The sequence below is a fragment of the Tachyglossus aculeatus genome, chromosome X2, assembly GCF_015852505.1.
Source record: "Tachyglossus aculeatus isolate mTacAcu1 chromosome X2, mTacAcu1.pri, whole genome shotgun sequence".
In the NCBI taxonomy this organism is placed as follows: Eukaryota; Metazoa; Chordata; class Mammalia; order Monotremata; family Tachyglossidae; genus Tachyglossus; species Tachyglossus aculeatus.
In genome coordinates this window covers 31,588,187-31,608,515 of record NC_052100.1, presented here as the reverse complement: position 1 = coordinate 31,608,515, position 20,329 = coordinate 31,588,187, and the positions used below count along the sequence as shown (strand labels likewise).

General features: G+C 44.4%; 1 protein-coding gene across 5 annotated transcripts in view; it reads right to left on the bottom strand.

Moving 5' to 3' along the window:
* Window positions 1–20,329, bottom strand: part of ATP9B (ATPase phospholipid transporting 9B (putative)) — a 211,259-nt gene that overhangs the window by 184,931 nt on the left and 5,999 nt on the right. Inside the window, exon 1 of one of the 5 annotated variants that reach the window (XM_038771104.1) lies at window positions 5,630–5,674. The exons of the other annotated variants lie outside the window; for them this stretch is intronic. The gene's annotated coding sequence lies outside the window, so the exon portion shown is untranslated. Of the gene's footprint in view, window positions 1–5,629; window positions 5,675–20,329 lie in introns of those variants that run through there. 5 annotated transcript variants of the gene reach the window in all.

The window sequence follows — 20,329 nt, the reverse complement described above, 5'->3', positions numbered from 1 at the left end:
TCCCTTCTGTGCCGCTCTTACTTGCTCCTTCATTCATCCTCCCTCCCATCCCCACAGCACATATGTATATAATAGTAATAATGATGATGGTATTTGTTAAGCATTTACTATGTGCCAAGCACTGGGGCAGATACAAGGAAATCAGCTTGTCCCACGTGGGGTTCACAGTCTTAGTCCCCATTTTACAGATGAGGTAACTGAGGCACAGAGAAGTTAAGTGGCTTGCCCAAAGCCACACAGCAGACAAGTGGCAGAGCCAAGATTAGAACTCACGTTGTCTGACTTCCACACCTGCGCTCTTTCCATTAAGCCACTGTATCTGTATATATCTGTGATTTATTCATTTATTTAAATTAATGTCTGTATCCCCCTCTAAACTGTGAGCTCATAGAGGGCAGGAATGTGTCTGTTGGTTGTTATATTGTACTCACCCAAGCACTTAGCACAACGCTTTGCATGCTGTAAACACTCAATAAATACAACTGAATGAATGAATAAATGAATAGACTGCTCTAGACTGTGGAGTTGTAAGCTGCCTCTAGACTGTAAGATCCTTATGGGTAGATAATGCGTCTGTTTACTGCTATATTGTAACTCTCCCAAACACTCAGTACAGTGCTCTGCAAAAGAGCTCAATAATCAATCAGTCAAGCAAGCAATCAATCGTATTTATTGAGCGCTTACTGTGTGCAGAGCACTGTACTAAGTGCTTGGGAAGTCCAAGTTGGCAACATATAGAGATGGTCTCTACCCAACAGTGGGCTCACAGTCTAGAAGGGGGAGACAGAGAACAAAACCAAACATACTAAAAAAATAAAATACATAGAATAGATATGTACAAGTAAAATAAATAGAGTAATATATAAAAACATATATACATATATACAGGTGCTGTGGGGAAGGGAAGGAGGTAAGATGGGAGGGATGGAGAGGGGGATGAGGGGGAGAGGAAGGAAGGAGCTCAGTCTGGGAAGGCCTCCTGGAGGAATATGACCGATTGCTCTGGCCCCGGAGTCAGGGAACAGAGTCACCCGGAAAACCACTCCCTCTGACCTCGACTGCCAGCTTCCGCGGCTTCACTCAACCACGACCCCCAGTACCAGTGGGCCCTCCCTCCCCGGACCCCTTCCTCTTCAAGGGCAGAGACGAGCATGCGCAAGCAAGTGCAACTTGGAAGCCACCGTTCACACTGCTTTGAATAAAAAGATTCGTATCAACTGGCAGGTGGGAAAAGCATCCTTAAGTCTCCGACGTAATTGCCAGACAATATCAACAGATGAGGTAACTACATTTTCTAAGCCTCATTTTACCCAAAAAAGGTGTAATGCACTTCAACTTGAACGGCAAAACTCTACTTACTCTGCTCTCCCAGTAGCACTTATGTAAACACATTTACACCTTATTGCTTCCCCACTTCTGCATTATTTTAGCATCTGTCTTCTGCGCTCGATTCTAATAATGATGATGGCATTTATTAAGCACTTACTATGTGCAAAGCACTGTTCTAAGCACTGGAAGTTCCTTGAAGGCTGGAAACATGTCTACTGGGAAAGTATCTGCTAACTGGGCAGTACTGAGCAGTACAGTGCACAGGAAACACTCCAAAACTACTACTGATTGACCGACTGATACTTCAGTCAGTGTAGCTGTGGAAGGCTGGAAAATTACGGCCATGTACATCTTCTGTGTCTTTAAAATACGACACAGATATTTAGTGCTAAATACTAACAGAAGAGTGAAAGTGGCCATTATAAATACGATAGAATGTTTAATAGCTTTAACCCGCAATTTTTAAAAATTGCAACTTCTTTAAAGCATTCATCTTGAAAGGGAGTGCTTACGTGCTTGTAATAAAACGTAAGTTAAGCATATTCAAGGACAACAGAACTACACGATGACACATTATTATTTTATTTCTAAAATGAGGCCACCTAATTCTGCAGTCTGCTGTAGAACTCAATATCCAGTGATTTCAATAAAACTAGTTTTGCTAAGATCGATATTCCGTAGCAGCTTAACTGTGCTCCCTTTAAGCCTATTAAGACCCTACGGAGAGAACACAAACAAATTCAGCAAGTGTTCTATTGTTTTATATCACAGTCCATCTCCTCACAGTAAATCTTGAGAAATTTTCAGATCGCTTATGGCAGGTGTGTCCCCTTCTTGCCTTCTCCTCCAGGCTACTATTTGGACCGCTGACACCGTAACTTCCAGGCCAACACCATAACTTTCCACACCCTGCCCCGGGAAGATGCCCCACTTATTAGCATTTCATTTGCGGGAATTAAGCCGGGTAGGTCCCCATCTCCCATCGCCAACTGCATTTCCTTTTGTCCCGGTTGATAGCTGGGTATCAGGTTGCTGAACGTTTTGCCCAAGATTTATGAATAATTTGCAGCCCTCTGAAAGCCCAACCCACTGAATTGTAGACCTATGACTGGTTGCCTGAGGGTCTTTTATGCTTTGAAGCTGGGGAAGGATGAAAAAGGAAACAAAACCCAAAACTCTGGAGTCTTGAGTTCACCTCCTGTGATTCCACAATCCTCCTAGTTCCCCCAGAGGGATATCAGTACTGGTTTAGTATTCCTCCGGAGAAAAGTTCCGGCACTAGGACTCTTTCATCATGGAGGCCTGGAGTTCTGAAAAATCATCCCTGAAATTTTAAGATCAGTCAGTGGTACTTATTGAATGCTTACTTTGGGTGGGGCACTGTACTCAGCATGTGAGGTTCGATCGAGTTAGTAGGCCAGCTCTGTGTCCTAAAGGAGCTTGCAATCTACCAGAATGTGACGCTGACTAATGCCAACCTAATCGTCCACCAGACAGCTTGCATTAAGGTGGATCCCGTCCACGTCATCACGAATAAACACCAAGGCTAAACCAGGAGTTGCGGATTCCTCATCTCTAATAATATTAATAATTATTATGGTCTTTGTTAAGTGCTTACTATGTGCCAGGCACTGTACTAAGCGCTGGGGTGGATACAAGTAAATCAGATTGGACACAAGTCCCTGTCCCACGTGGGGCTCATAGTCTCGATCCCCGTTTCACAAATGAGATAACTGAGGTTCAGAGAAGTGAAGTGACTTGCCCAAGGTCACACAGCAGACAAGTGGCAGAGCCGGGATTAGAACCCATGACTTTCTGATTCCCAGGCCCGATCTACTACAGCACACTGCTTCCCTAAGCTCTTAGAGGGCAGGGATTGTGTCTACTAACTGTTGTTATATTGTACTCTCCCAAGTGTTTAGTACGGTGTTCTGCACACAGTAAGCACCCAATAAATATGAGTGATTGATCTTCTGCTCTCGGAATACCAAAAAACATTTCCTGAGAAAAGGTCAAAGGCTCTTAAGATTCCGAGGGGGAGAGCTCACCTCCTCCAGGAGGCCTTCCCAGACTGAGCCCCTTCCTTCCTCTCCCCCTCGTCCCCCTCTCCATTCCCCCCATCTTACCTCCTTCCCTTCCCCACAACACCTGTATATATGTATATATGTTTGTACATATTTATTACTCTATTTATTTATTTATTTTACTTGTACATATCTATTCTATTTATTTTATTTTGTTAGTATGTTTGGTTTTGTTCTCTGTCTCCCCTTTTAGACTGTGAGCCCACTGTTGGGTAGGGACTGTCTCTATATATGGCCAATTTGTACTTCCCAAGCGCTTAGTACAGTGCTCTGCACATAGTAAGCGCTCAATAAATACGACTGATGATGATGATGATGAGAAGCCGCCAACAGCGGATGGTCATTCCGAGCTAGCTGAGCTGAGACGGGCATACTCCCAAGCACAGTCCAATTACACTCCTCTTGAGTGGCCCTCACTGGCCGGCAGCAGTTCAGGAGCTTTGCACGGGGAACTTCCCGGACCAGTTTAAATTTCACTATTAGAGTAAGTTCACTGCCACAATCCGTTCCCTGAGCAAAGCTAATAAACCACTGATATAGAAACGGCTTCTGCAGCTGGAGAGGAGTGGAACAGCTGCCATTGGGAATGGCAAACCTGAACTGGGAAGTTACTGACTGTCTTTACTCCAGAAGGCCCTCCTAACTGATCCCCACTGCCCTCATCATATCCTCCCATCGACCACCCAGGGCACCCATACTACCATTTTCCTTACTTAATTGCTTACCTGTATTTTCTATCATTCCTATCTAAATTTAGAGCCAGCACCGTCACCTCGTGGAAAGAGCACGGGCCTGGCTTCCAATCCTGGCTCTGCCACTTGCCTGCTGTGTGACCTTGGGTGAGTTGTTTTAATTTCTCTATCCTCATCTGTAAAATAGAGATTCGAAATCTGTTCTCCCTGCTACACAGCTTGTGAGCCTCGTGTGGGACAAAGACTATGTCTGACCTGATTATCTGATATCTGCCCCCACGCTTCGCACAGTACTTGGTACATAGGAAGCATGATACTTGGTACTTAACCAATATTATTATTAAATTTAATCTTGTTCCCACCGGACGGTGACAATTTATAGCTGCTTTTCTCGTTTGTGGCCATCTCATTAGATTATGAGTTTCTCAAGGGCAAAGACTAGATCGTTTCCATCTATTATATGCTTTCAAACATCCAGGACGGTGCTCTGCACGTAGTAGATGCTCGGATAAATATCACTGATGATGAGTATGATTTTTCCATTCGATGTAAGCGCTTAGGACACTGCTCCAAACACAGTGAGTGCTCAAAAATACTAATGAATAGTAGTAACACAGCATTAGAGAAAGTAAAAATGATTTTCATCTACTAGATGTTCCTGTTTGTTGATAATAATAATAATAATAGTAATGATAACAATAATGGTACCTATGTGCCCAGCAGTCCTCTACGTGCTAGGTTAGAAACAGGTTAATCAGGTCAGTCACAGCCCTGGTCCCACAAGAGGTTTATGGTCTAAGGTGAAGGGATAATGGCTATTCAATTCCCCATTTTACAGATGAGAAAACTGAGGCACAGAAAAGTAAAGTGACTCACCCAAAGTCACTGAAGGCAAATGTCAAGTCGGGATTGGAAAGAACCCAGGTCCTGTGCCTCGATTATAATTACAATGATTATGGAGAATGTTTCCTCAGGCAGCTAGGCTGCATTATGGGCTAGCTTTCTTCCCCCTTTTAGACTGTGAGCCCACTGTTGGGTAGGGACTGTCTCTATATGTTGCCAACTTGTACTTCCCAAGCGCTTAGTACAGTGCTCTGCACACAGTAAGCGCTCAATAAATACGATTGATTGACTGATTGATTCCAGAGTCCTTTGGGTTTAACCACTCTGGTGCTCATCTGTAAAATAGGGAAATGATCCCTGTTTTCCCTCCTACTTCGACTGTGAGCCCCGTGTGGAACAGAGACTGTATCCGTCACTTAACTTCACTGGGACTCAGTTGCCTCATCTGTAAAATGGGGATTAGGACTGTAAGCCCCATGTGGGACAACCTGATTATCTTGTATCTACCCCGGCGCTTAGAACAGTGCTTGGCACATAGTAAGCGCTTAACAAATACCAACATTATTATTATTATTATTATTATTATTATCTATCCCGGTGCTTACAACAGTGCTTGACAAACAGTAAACACCATTATTATTATTTTTACTGCTTCCTCCTGCCCTCCATAGTTTTACAGACCTTATCCAGGTTGCCAACTCCCAGATTTGATGGACGACACCCGGAATTCTGAAGAGAACAAGTAAAACTGTAAAGTTCCTCTGGACTGTGAACTCGTTGTGGGCAGGGAACACATCTACCAACTCTGTTGTACTGTACCCTCCCAAGCACTTAGTACACTGCTCTGCACGTAGGAAGTGCTCAATAAGCACAACTGATCGATAAAGTGCTCTGCACACAGTAAGCGCTCAATAAATACGATCGAATGAATGAATGAATTCCTTCAACCGTTAACTACAGAAATGCTTCCATCAGGACCCTTGGGCACCGCTTGAGGACCAGGGTGCGAGAGCTAAGCTGGTGGGCATCCGGTCTCCAGGATGAACAGTGGGGCAGTCAGAGAGTTCGGCCTCGAAGCCAGATGAGGTGAGCTCTGGCTGTGTGCCGCTGTGGCCAGCGATCCGGCAGCTCAGTCGGGGATGGAGGGGGTTAGAAAGCACCATGGTCTTCCTCCTTGCAGTGGTAGTGGTGGTGTTAACTGTGGGCAAAGACACCCACTGCCATCCTGCCCTCACCCCCGTGGGGGAGAAATTCTCCCTTGGGCCATCTGGACGAAGAAAGCTCCACCATGTGCTCTCCTCCAGAGCCCCTCCCTCCAAAGTAAGGAAGGGGGCTGGTATGGAGTATGGACAAAGTACCGAAGGTGGCTAACAGGCTTTCGCCCAGAGCCCTGGGAATCCTACCATTTCGGGGCCTTTCGCTTTCCGGCTATAAATCTACCCAGGCCCAAAATCCAACTCCTCTCAGTGAGTCGAGGGATGCGCGTTTCAGTCTCTCCCACTGCAGGTCTCTAGAATGCCACAGCAGGGATGCCGGGGAAGGAACCGGGTAGAATTCCACTCTGCCAATGCTTTTCCTGGCTTCCACACGCTCTGTTGGGGTTACCCTGTGTTCCACACAAAGACTAATGCACGACTCCCTTCGGCTGCTTGGCTCCTGTGGACGGAGCCAAGCAAGTTCCAGGACCCAAAAAGCGAATCACTGGCTTAAAACCCACCCTCCTAAAACAAATAAAAAAATATCTTGGAATCAAACATTATAACGGCAAACACAAGAGAATGCAATCTACGGAAAATATCCACAGGCGGTTTTTAAAGCACATGAATCATAGCAAAGGTGTCATTATATAAAAGATATTTCCTTATTGGGCAGGGGGTCTTGGAATGAAACGACAGGCCAGACATTAGGTGCATCCGGCCTAAATGCCAACAGCTGGATCCCTCCAGAAGCCGGGCTTGGAAAGCAGAACGCACACCCTGTCGAATCTCAGTTTTTCGGGAAAGGTGGGTCCTCCCTGGATGAGGCGGGGGCGGTTTTGGATGCTCCTATCTGACGAAAGCCTGCCTTTCTCGTGGGTGGAATTGACTGCGAGCCGGTCCAGGGGCAGAGCCCCAAGGAGGCCCGTGGGAGCTGTAAAGCGTCCATCGCGATCCCAGGCCACGAGGGAAGTTTATCATCTCCTGGCCCTCCGTGCTCCAGGAACACGGCCGGGCCCGCTGATCCAGGGATTCCCTCCATGGCTCCCAGAGGGCCCAACCCTCTAACCTTCTTTGACATTCTCTAACACACCTCTCCTCTATTAAAAGGGACCAATCAATCAATCAAAGGTATTTACTGACTGGTTACTATGTGTGGAGCACCATACTAAGGGCTTGGGAGCGTACAATACAACAGAGTTGGCAGACACGTTCCCTGCCCACAGCAAGTTCACAGTCTAGAGGGATGAGGGAATGCTCACTCAGTAGTGAATGAACTGTACCTTGACACGAAGACTCATTCCCAGGGCACTACAATGGCCTGAAGCACATAGCCAGGGGCTGATCGGCTACTTACTTTAAGTGGGGTGAGCTCCCGGCCCACAAGAACAACCAGAGCGAGTTTCGACTACTTCCACAAACTCTCCAACTGACGCTTGAATAAAGACGGGACAGGGCACAGCAGGCCAAGAAAGGAGTGGGGCTTCCATTTTGATCAGTGACCGTGACAAGGCAGGCGCTGGTCCTGTTCATTCATTCATTTATTCATTCAATCGAATGTACTGAGTGCTTACTGTGTGCAGTGCACTGTACTAAGCGCTTGGGAGAGTACAATATAAACAGATGACCCATGCTACTCCCTCCCCAGCTCAGCTTCCATGGAAATTCCTAATGAACTTGTACCTATCCAGAATTTAGGACAGTATTGGACACATAGTAAGTGCTTAACAAACACCATTAAAAAAAAAAATACCAGCATAAATGCTGTTTTAGCCACTGGACATCAGGAATCCTCTCTAAACGCTTTACTACTGAGCGGCATTGGAGATGCAGAGGAACACGGCATTGCGAATAGAGCACGGGCCTCGCTGTCAGAAGGTCATGGGCTCAAATCCCGGCTCCACCTCGTCCGCTCTGTGACCCCTGGGCAAGTCACTTTGCTTCTCTATGCCTCAGTTACCTCATCTGTAAAATGGGAATAGAGACTGTGAGCCCCACATGGGACAGGGATTGCATCCCCAGCACTTGGAACAGTGCCTGGCACATAGTAAACGCTTAACGGATACCGTAATTAGATACTTTTAGATACTGGTGTGGTGGCAAGTAAAGCTTAGAGGGAGCTGGGGGGGGAATCAGTGTCTAATAATAATAATAATGAGGAGGATGGCATTCTGGATGAATGTCTAATAATAATGTTTGCGTCCCCAGCACTTGGAACAGTGCCTGGCACATAGTAAACACTTAATAGATACCGTAATTAGATACTTTTAGATACTGGTGTGGTGGCAAGTAAAGCTTAGAGGGAGCTGGGGGGGAATCAGTGTCTAATAATAATAATGATAATGATGATGGCATTCATTAAGCACTTACTATGTGCAAGTCTAATGGCCCTCCTTCCCAGCCACACGGTGACCAGGGGGGCCTGACCAGAGAGGACCAGCGGGGCAGGGAGGACCCAGCAACCAAACCCAAACTGCAATCTTTGATTGATTTTGACACAGCGACGGCTGCCACTCCTCTCCCTGGCGGACGACTTGTCCCATAAGATGCTAAAGCAACTCGGTGAGGCCCTCTGAGAGAGGGCCAGGAACCATTCTCTTCTCAATCAATCAATCAATCGCATTTGTTGCGCACTTACTGTGTGCAGAGCACTGTACTAAGCACTTCGGAAGTACAAGTTGGCACCATATAGAGACAGTCCCTACCCGACAGTGGGCTCACAGTCTAAAAGGGGGAGACAGAGAACAAAACCAAACATACTAACAAAATAAAATAAATAGAATAGATATGCAAGTAAAATAAATAAATACAGTAATAAATATGTACAAACATATATACATATATACAGGATATACATATATCTCAAATGAACCTACCCCAGTCAATCAGTTAATGGCACTTACTGAGCATTTACTGTGTAAATGCTTTTAGACTGTGAGCCCACTGTTGGGTAGGGACTGTCTCTATGTGTTGCCAATTTGTACTTCCCAAGCGCGTAGTACAGTGCTCTGCACATAGTAAGCGCTCAATAAATACGATTGATGATGATGATGATGATGTGTGTAGAGAGCACTAAAATGAGTGCTTGGAAGGGTACAGTACGACAGAGTTCGTAGATACAATCCCTGTCCACAAGGAGCTTCTAGTCTAATAATAATAATAATAATAATAATGTTGGCATTTGTCAAGCGCTTACTATGTGCAAAGCACTGTTCTAAGCGCTTGGGGGGATACAAAGTGATCAGGTTGTCCCACGTGGGGCTCGCGGTCTTAATCCCCATTTTACAGAAGAGGTCACTGAGGCTCAGAGAAGTTAAGTGACTTGCCCAAGGTCACACAGCAGACATGTGGAGGGGCCGGGATTCGAACCCATGACCTCTGACTCCAAAGCCCGTGCTCTTTTCCACTGAGCCACGCTGCTTCTCTAGAGGGAGAGGAAGTCAAAGGAGAGAGGGCGGTGGAGGGATGTGGGATTTTGGCGGAGGAGAGGCTCTGCCCCCTTCACCTGGCAGCCCACCCTGGTGTGGGGAAAATCAGTTTCCCTAAGGTCATATCAAACTGCACAAACTACACCCTCCCAGTGCTCATTCACAACAAAGATCATCGCTGATTCCTAAAAAGAGGTTCTGGAGATATAAAATTCTGAAATTTCAATTAGGTAACTGTAAACCTAATCCAAACTATCCACCCCTGGCTCTTTTCAAAATTCACTTGAAATGACCACTGCTGTAAAATTGACAGCGAGACTGAAATTGGAAAAAATACTAAACTTATTTAACTCTCTCAAGAGGCAAAAGGATTCTAGCTTCCACCAAATGATGACCTATCTTGGGCTTTAGATGGTGTTTTCAAGGGCTACCCAGCTCCGCCAACTGTCGGCTGTGTGACTTTGGGCAAGTCACTTAACTTCTCTGTGCCTCAGTTACCTCATCTGGAAAATGGGGATGAAGACTGTGAGCCCTCCAGGGGACAACCTGATCACCTTGTAACCTCCCCAGTGCTTACAACAGTGCTCTGCACATAGTAAGCGCTTAATAAATGCCATCATTATTATTATTATTATTATTTACAATACTGCCCAAAATAACAGGTTTTAAACATGTATTTCTACTTCATTGTTGCATATATATACACATATGTAAAACATGCTTTAAATGGGGCTAAACATTATGTTAAACCAGTAAGTGACTTTGTGACACCATCTTATTGAGAAAATCATTTTCCTCTTAAAATTAAGCCTCCCTTTTTCTCATATTTGCCTCTTTAAAAGTTAATTCTACAGATACACTGACTTCACTGAAGTCTGTTCTACTCGGAAGTGAAAAAATCCAAATTTAGGATGCCCCGGGTCATCAAAATGGAAACCTATGCTATCAGAATCGGTGCCCGCAGTTATCTACTGAGCACCAGCTCCTTGCAGAGCACTGTACTGGATGCTCAGTCATTTAGGGGAGTGGGAGATTAGCAGAGGATATTTGTGATCAGTACATGTTATGTATATTTTTAAAGTTGTTCCACAGATTGCGTTCTATTTTAGCAAAATGGCAATTTTTACCAAAGTCACTTTTACATAGCAGTGAAAGATAATGAACATAAGCATCATCATGTTTAGTAACGTTGATTTCAAAGAGGCAGCCTTTGAACTAGCAAGCAATTTATTCCATTTCAAAAGCAATTTTCCCATTGTGTGGTAAAAATTTACCTCAGTATATAAAAACAATAAGATGATGAATAATGGATTTTTCAAAGCCTCCAAGAGGACAGAATCTTGGTTTCTTTGTTGCTTCCTATCATACACACTTAATTGGTTTGTCACTCATTGAAAATCAACCCTTCAGGCAATTAAGTGTAATCCCAGAAACTTAAAAAAATATATATGAAGCACTAAAAACAATGCGAACAAAGAAACCAAAAAAGAAGACATCAAAACTCACGGCAAGAATACAGCACCCTAAGTTTGAAGACAGTGTCATGAATAAGATATGGCTTCCAGGGAGAAAATATTCATCTCCATATATATTTTAAAACTTCCAATAGGCCCAAGGATCACTTACACAGAAGCAGGTGAAAGGAAGCGAGGCACAATATAGGGTTTTAAATGTGCTTCTGATATAAACAGCTATGAAAATTATGCCTCTATTGCTCTATGAAATGCATCTGTAATTATTCAAGTTCCAATGGGTTGAATGTTTTCAGCAACTCTATTGAGAGGAAGGAGGGCATTAAGTTTCAATTGTGTCTTCCTGTCTATTGCTAAATCATTCGTAAATAGGAAAAAAAATCAACATTTCCTCCATTGCACATGAACAATGCACAGAAAGGTTATGTACGAATCTAAAGTTAATACAGCTAAACATAATGAGGGAAAGGTAGATGACCTGTTCCTTTACTAAACTGAGCTCCCTTTTTCACTTCAACCACGGCCCTGTCGGTATTGTTCTCATTAGCCCAGAATCATTTTCATAGTTTATGAACAATGTCAAATAAAAAAACTCCTCAATAAATGGTGAGTTCCTTGAGAAAAGGGCTTCAAAACCCCATAACTGCTACTCACCGTCCTCAAGTACATCGCTGCTCTAAAACCTGAAAGTGCGGAAATGATTGTGACAGTGTTCCCGGCTACTGAAAATGTTTTCATTATCAACATCGATCGTATTTATTGAGCGCTTACTGTGTGCAGAGCACTGTACTAAGCGCTTGGGAAGTACCAATTGGCAACATATAGAGACAGTCCCTACCCAACAGTGGGCTCACAGTCTAAAAGGGGGGGACAGAGAACAAAACCAAACATACTAACAAAATAAAATAAATAGGATCTGATCTCCGAGAGAGGGCTAACCTACACCGGTCTACCAGGAAAAAAAACACTCTGCTGTGATTAGGGGAATAATAATAATAATAATAACCGTGGTACTGATCAAGCACTTACTATGTGTCAAGTAGTGTACTAAGCGCTGGGGCAGATACAGTATCAGCAGTTCAGACACAGTCCCTGTTGAGCACCATGTGGGACAGGGACTGAGTCTGACCTGACTAATCTCAGTTTTTAGGACAGTGCTTGACCCACAGTAAGTGCTTAACAAATACCATAAAAAGAAAATAATAATGATAGCATTTGTTAGGCACTTACTACGTGCTGTATATATGTTTGTACATATTTATTACTCTATTTATTTATTTATTTATTTTACTTGTCCATATCTATTCTATTTATTTTATTGGTATGTTTGGTTTTGTTCTCTGTCTCCCCCTTTTAGACTGTGAGCCCACTGTTGGGTAGGGACTGTCTCTATATGTTGCCAACATGGACTTCCCAAGCACTTAGTACAGTGCTCTGCACACAGTAAGCGCTCAACAAATACAATTGATTGATTGATTGCTGAGCACTGTTCTAAGCGCTGGGGTAGACACAAGGTTATCAGGTTGTCCCACGTGGACATCCCCATCCCCATTTTACAGAAGAGGTAACCGGGGCACAGAGAAGTCAAGTGACTTGCCCAAAGTCACACAGCTGACAAGTGGTGGGGCCGGGATTAGGACCCACACCCTCCGACTCCCTAGCCCGGGCTCTTTCCACGAAGCCACGCTGCTTCTCTGAGCGAAGCAGGGAGAAAAGGGAGAGGGACAATAGGTGCCCCATCTCCATACAGATGAGAAAACCGAGGCCCAAGGAAATTAAGTGGCCTGCCTAAAGCCAAACAACAGGCGGGTGGCAGGGTCAGAATTAGAACCCAGATCTCCTGACTCCCAGTGCCCTGCTCTTTCCACGAGGCCCCGCTGCTGGGTGGCAAGGCGGCCTTCTTCTTTCTCAGCGTAAAAACACTTTCGTGGGTCATCGGCCAAGCAGCATGGACCTTTGGCACTGGACCAGAAGCCTCGCTAATGGGAGAAAACTACGATAATTATACTGAAGTACTTGTTCATGGCTTCATCTTCCTGCAGGAAAGAGATTCGTTTTAGCTCTTCCAATCTCCCACTTATAACAGAGAAGTGAAGGACCCTGACACAATGTTATGGGGGACATCTGTCACCGGCTGGGGCCAACGCAATGCACGCACGGGAATCCCCGTCCAGTATGCTGGAGGAGTTCTGGTAGAATGATCTTAACAGGTCACTGGGTTCCTAATGGGCCATTAGAGATTACATTTTGTCCCTCCAGTGCTGGGCTTGGAGGTTTGGGAATTTTTATCATCATCATCATCAATCATCAATCGTATTTATTGAGTGCTTACTATGTGCAGAGCACTGTACTAAGCGCTTGGGAAGTACAAATTGGCAACATACAGAGACAGTCCCTACCCAACAGTGGGCTCACAGTCTAAAAGGGAGACTGTGGGAGAATGAATGGGAGACTGCAGATGCCCCTGATGAAATACCAGAGCGGCAATCCCGGGGGCCGGAGTTGTGGTGGAGGGAGGCAGTAGCTGCAGGAAATAATAATAATAATAATGGCATTTATTACGCGCTTACTATGTGCAAAGTACTGTTCTAAGCACTGGGGAAGTTACAAGGTGATCAGGTTGTCCCACGGGGGGGGGGGGGCTCACAGTCTTCATCCCCATTTTACAGATGAGGGAACTGAGGCCCAAAGAAGTTAAGTGACTTGCCCAAGGTCACACAGCTGACAATTGGCGGAGCCGGGATTTGAACCCATGACCTCTGACTCCAAAGCCCACGCTCTTTGCCACTGAGCCACGCTGCTTCTCCAGGAAAGGAGACAGAAGAAAGCCAGTGTCAGAAAGGTTGGGGGTGGGAGGAGGCGAGCAGAAGGTTTACGAGCCCCCAGGGGGACGGGGACCAATTCCCACCTGTATAGTCTCTTTTTTTTTTTAATGATATTTGTGCCAGGCACTGTAGTAAGCACTGGGATAGATATAAGCTCATCAAGTAGGACATATAGTCCCTGTCCCATATGGGGCTCACGGTCTTAATCCCCACTTTACAGACGAGGTAACAGAGGCCCAATGATTGTCCAAGGTGATACGGCCGACAAGTGGCTGAGCTAGGATCAGAACCCAGGTCCTTCAGACTCCGAGGCCCGTGCTCTATCCACTTGTCCACACTGCTTCTCATATGCCCGTTGTTGGGTAGCGACCGTCTCTATATGTTGCCGGTTTGTACTTCCCAAACGCTTAATACAGTGCTCTGCACACAGTAAGCACTCAATAAATACGATTTAATGAATGACTAAATCTTTACGAGTGTTTAGTACAGTGTTCTGCACACAATAAGCACTTAGTAAATCCCATCACCTCCCTCATCTGCAAAATGGGGATTAAAACTATGAGCCCTATTTGGGACACGGACTGGGTCCAACCTGATTATCTTGAATCTACCTACCCCAGTGCTCACTTGTACATATCTACTCTATTTATTTTATTTTGTTAATATGTTTGGTTTTGTTCTCTGTCTCCCCCTTCTAGACTGTGAGCCCAGTGTTGGGTAGGGACTGTCTCTATATGTTGCCAATTTGTACTTCCCAAGCACTTAGTACAGTGCTCTGCACATAGTAAGCGCTCAATAAATACGATTGATGATGATGATGATGATGATGTTGCCAACTTGGACTTCCCAAGTGCTCAGTACAGTACTCTGCACACAGTAAGTGCTCAATAAATACAATTGACTGATTGATACTTAATAAGAGCTGAACACCATAAAAAGAATGTTTCAAATGTAAAATAATAGTTGTATTTGTTAAGTGTTTATGATGTGCTAAGCCCTATACTACCACTGGGTTAGCTATAAGATAGTAAGGCCCCAAATGGGGCTCACAGCCTAAGTAGGATGAGAAAAAAGGGATTGAATCCCTATCGTGTACAGTGCTCTGCACACAGTAAGCGCTCAATAAATACGATTGATGATGATGAGGGAAATGAGGCTCAGAGAAGTGAAGCAACTTGTCCAGGGTCACGGAGCAGACCAATGGCACAACTTTTCTCCCTACAAAGTTTTCCCCACCATCTTCCATTTAAAATCCACTTTGGAGTGGAGGGAGGGGAAGGGGAGGGGAAGGGGCGGGCAGGAGGCTAGCCCATTTATAACTGGTTTCTGGAAAATGGTGTTACACGGGAATGCTAACTGAGGTTCCCCCTAGGAGAACTTGCCAGATTCATTTCTAATCTCCCCAATTTATATCTCCACCATTGCTGCTTCAGCATTTCCTTACCACCTGGGCACTTAAGTACTGTCAACCTCCCCCGGCACTTCTCTATCTGTCTTACATACCCCATTACTTTAGTACTAATTCATTTACATAGCCCCTTCTCCTTCTTCCTCCCATCTGTAATTTATTTTGGTGTCTGTCTCCCCCTTCTCGATTGTTGGGTGGGGATCTTGTCTACTACCGAACTCTCCCAAGTGCTTCCTGCGGGGTAATTTGCATTATTTGCATAAAGTAGGAGCTCAATCGGTATTTACTGATTGACAGGAGATAATGTAAAATGCATTCCCAAGATCCCCCCAAATTGACTGAGACACTATAAATATGTTAAAGAACACCGGTGAATACAGTTGCGTGATCAAATGGCAATGCAAATATGTACTAGTGATAAAATTCTGAATTTGATTTTAATGTGCACAGATGTAAATACGTAATTTTCAAATGTTACCTTTCACCTCCTAGTCAGAGAAAAGGCACCTTTTTCTAACACATCAGCGATCTGTTATTGCCCATGTTGCAGTTGTAGCAGTATAGTGTTTTCAAAGGCCCTGGCTATGGATGACTGCATTGTGCTAAATATGGGGCAAGATCCTAGCCTACAAGGGGCTTACAATTTAAATGAGGGGTTAACAGACAAATGGAATAATAATAGCGGAAACAAAACAAAAAATTATGAAGCTAAGGATTTAAGATAACGTTACACAAAGAGGCTCCGGGCAGTTCTTGAGAGAAGAGTCCTCATATTCCCTGCGGCTGTAGGCAAAGTCTGTGTTAGTAGAGCTGCCATTATCTAATGCTAAATTTAAATGGGCTCTACTCTCTCTATTCAGGTTATTCAAAATACTTTACAAGGTGAAAGAGGAGAGGAAGGAGGGCATTCTACCAAAATCAATTTGGCAACATCTGCAAGTGAGAGGAAACACTGTAGGTAACTCAGCAACGAATTCCCCAATCCTGCCTCAAAAGAGCATTATAAGGGCTGAACGAGTCATTCATTCATTCAGTAGTCATTCATTCAATCGTATTTATTGAGCGCTTACTATGTGCAGAGCACTGTCCTAAGCGCTTGGGAAGTACAAGTTGGCAGCACTGGAGTCAACTGGAGACCAGCAGGAAAACTGTGTTCCCTGGAAGTCCACTGGGCCTGAGCTGTGGAAAAGAGTCTATAAATGAACGCCGCTCACAGGGACCAGATACTAAAGATTAGAAAGAGAAAATGCTTTCAGATTTCAACTGGTTCTGCGTTCAGATTAGACACTGATTTGGAGAATATAAGGAATATGGTAATCCAGCCCCCACATTGGGGATGACAGAGGATTTGGTGAGGGGGAAACAGTCTAAAATTGATTCTTGGGGATCGTGAGCTAGAGCTGGAGATCAATCAATCAATCAATTGTATTTATTGAGCGCTTACTGTATGCAGAGCACTGCACTAAGCGCTTGGGAGAGTACACCAAAACAATACAATGGACACATTCCCTGCCATTATATGAATGTCTCCCCCTCTAGACTGTAAGCTCGAGGTAGGCAGGGAACCGGTCCATTACATAGTTATACTGTAGTCTCCCAAGCTCTTAGTACATTTATTACTCTGTGTGGGTTTCCTTCATCATCATCATCAATCGTATTTATTGAGCGCTTACTATGTGCAGAGCGCTGTACTAAGCGCTTGGGAAGTACAAATTGGCAACATATAGAGACGGTCCCTACCCACCAGTGGGCTCACAGTCTAGAAGGGGGAGACAGAGAACAAAACCAAACATACTAACAAAATAAAATAAATAGAATAGATATGTACAAATAAAATAAATAAATAAATAAATAACTAGAGTAATAAATACGTACAAACATATATACATATATACAGGTGCTGTGGGGAAGGGAAGGAGGTAAGATGGGGGGGATGGAGAGGGGGACGAGGGGGAGAGGAAGGAAGGGGCTGAGTGTGGGACATGACATGTGTTTAGTCTTTCCCAAACACTTAGGCGGTGAGTACCTGGTTGCATCAGGGAATACATCTTAATGTCAGTCAATCAATCAATCAATCAATCGTATTTATTGAGCGCTTACTATGTGCAGAGCACTGTACTAAGCGCTTGGGAAGTACAAATTGGCATCACATAGAGACAGTCCCTACCCAACAGTGGGCTCACAGTCTAAAAGGGGGAGACAGAGAACAGAACCAAACATACCAACAAAATAAAATAAGTAGGATAGAAATGTACAAGTAAAATAAATAAATAAATAAATAAATAGAGTAATAAATATGTACAACCATATTGTCGTCTTGCGTTTAGCCTACCATTAAGAACAATGCCTTACAAGCGGTGTTTAATCAGTGTAAGTTAACAGCAACCACCAGAGTTTCCTGTATTTACACATTCCTTTCTTGTGGTTTCAAAGTTTTTCTTCAATTGACCGTTGCGGTTTTGCTTCCTCCATAACACTGACTGTTATTGTTGTTATCAGCACCATTACAACACTGTTCCCTCCGCGGGTGTCAAGGAGGGCAAATAGCCGCCAGCTCTTCAGGCCCCTGCAGCCACTATTCATTCATTCATTTATTCATTCATTCAATCGTATTTACTGAGCGCTTACTGTGTGCAGAGCACTGTACTAAGCGCTCGGGGAGTCCAAGTTGGCAACATATGGAGACGGTCCCTACCCAACAGCGGGCTCACGGTCTAGAAGGGGGAGACGGACAACAAAACAAAACATATTAACAAAGTAAAATAAATAGAATAAATATGTATAAATAAAATAGAGTAATAAATACGTACAAAGATATATACATATATACAGGTGCCGTGGGGAGGGGAAGGAGGGGGAGAGGAAGGAGAGTTATTTTTCGCCCCCCTCTCCCGTAGGCTACGACCAGAAGAGGGGGATTCCAATCAATCAATCAATCATATTTATTGAGCGCTTACTATGTGCAGAGCACTGTACTAAGCGCTTGGGAAGTACAAATTGGCACACTCCTCACTGTCCTCTAGACTGTAAGCTCATTGTGGGCAGGGAAGGTGTCTGTTCATTGGTCTGGCGTCCTCTCCCGAGCGCTTAGTACAGCGCTTAGGAGAAGCGGCGTGGCTCAGTGGAAAGAGCGGGGGCTCCCCTTCTAGACTGCAAGCCCACTGTTGGGTAGGGACCGTCTCTATGTGTTGCCAACCTGTGCTTCCCGAGCGCTTAGTACAGTGCTCTGCACACAGTAAGCGCTCAATAAATACGATTGATTGATTGATTGATAGACTGTGAGCCCACTGTTGGGTAGGGACCATCTCTGTGTTGCCAATTTATGCTTCCCGAGCACTTAGTACAGTGCTCTGCACACAGTAAGCGCTCAATAAATACGATTGATTGATTGATAGACTGTGAGACCACTGTTGGGTAGGGACCGTCTCTATGTGTTGCCAACTTGGGCTTCCCGAGCGCTTAGTACAGTGCTCTGCACACAGTAAGCGCTCAATAAATACGATTGATTGATTGACTGATAGACTGTGAGCCCACTGTTGGGTAGGGACCGTCTCTATGTGTTGCCAACTTGTGCTTCCCGAGCGCTTAGTACAGTGCTCTGCACACAGTAACTGCTCAATAAATACGATTGATTGATTGACTGATAGACTGTGAGCCCACTGTTGGGTAGGGACCGTCTCTATGTGTTGCCAACTTGGGCTTCCCGAGCGCTTAGTACAGTGCTCTGCACACAGCAAGCGCTCAATAAATACGATTGATTTGGAGTCAGAGGTTATGGGTTCAAATCCCGGCTCCGCCAACAGTCGGCTTCACTTCTCTGTGCCTCAGTTACCTCATCTGTAAAATGGGGATTAAAACCGTGGGCCCGCCGTGGGACAACCCGATCACCTTGTAACCTCCCTAGTGCTCAGAACGGTGCTTTGCACATAGTAAGCGCTTAACAAATACCATCATCATTATTATTATCACAGCGCTCTGCACACAGTAAGCGCTCAATAAATACGACTGACTGAATCCCGGTGCCACCGTGGCCCCTGGGCCTGCAGCGTGGCTCAGTAGGAAAGAGCCCGGGGTTTGGAGTCAGAGGTCATGGGTTCAAATCCCGGCTCTGCCAACTGTCAGCTGTGTGACTTGGGGCAAGTCACTTCACTTCTCTGGGCCTCAGTGACCTCATCTGTAAAATGGGGATTAAGACTGTGAGTCCCCCCACCGTGGGACAACCTGATCACCTTGTAACCTCCCTAGCGCTTAGAACAGTGCTTTGCAATCAATCAATCAATCATTTATTGAGCGCTTACTATGTGCAGAGCACTGTACTAAGCGCTTGGGAAGTCCAAATTGGCAACATATAGAGACAGTCCCTACGCAACATTGGGCTCACAGTCTAAAAGGGGGAGACAGAGGACAAAACCAAACATACTAACAAAATAAAATGAATAGAATAGATATGTACAAGTAAAATAAATAGAGCAATAAATATGTACAAACATATAAACATATGCACATAGTAAGCACTTAATAAATGCCATTATTATTATTATGTCTCTCATTCTTTGGGAAGAGGATATTCTAAAATGCTGGGACCACTTAACTGGACTCAGTTCGACAGTCAGAGAAAAAGCCACAGCTGGAAGCTTTTGTAATTTAGGGGTATATTTTAAGGTTTTGAAAGATAAATCCTCTGTAAACTCCTTACGGGCATAGAATGTACCTACCAACTCTGCTGAACTGTACTCGACCAAGTGTTTAGTACCATGCTCTGCACATAGTAAGTGCTCAATAAATATCACTGATTGATTGATGGATTGATTCCTCTAAACCACAGACCACTCTCTGCAATAATCATTCGTCTTAACTGAGCATAGTTAGTGCTCAATAAATATCACTGATTGACTGATTGATTCCTCTAAACCACAGACCACTCTCTGCATTAATCATTCGTATTAACTGAGCGTAGTAAGTGCTCAATAAATATCACTGATTGACTGATTTGATTCCTCTAAACCACAGACCACTCTCTGCAATAATCATTTCTATTAACTGAGCATAGTA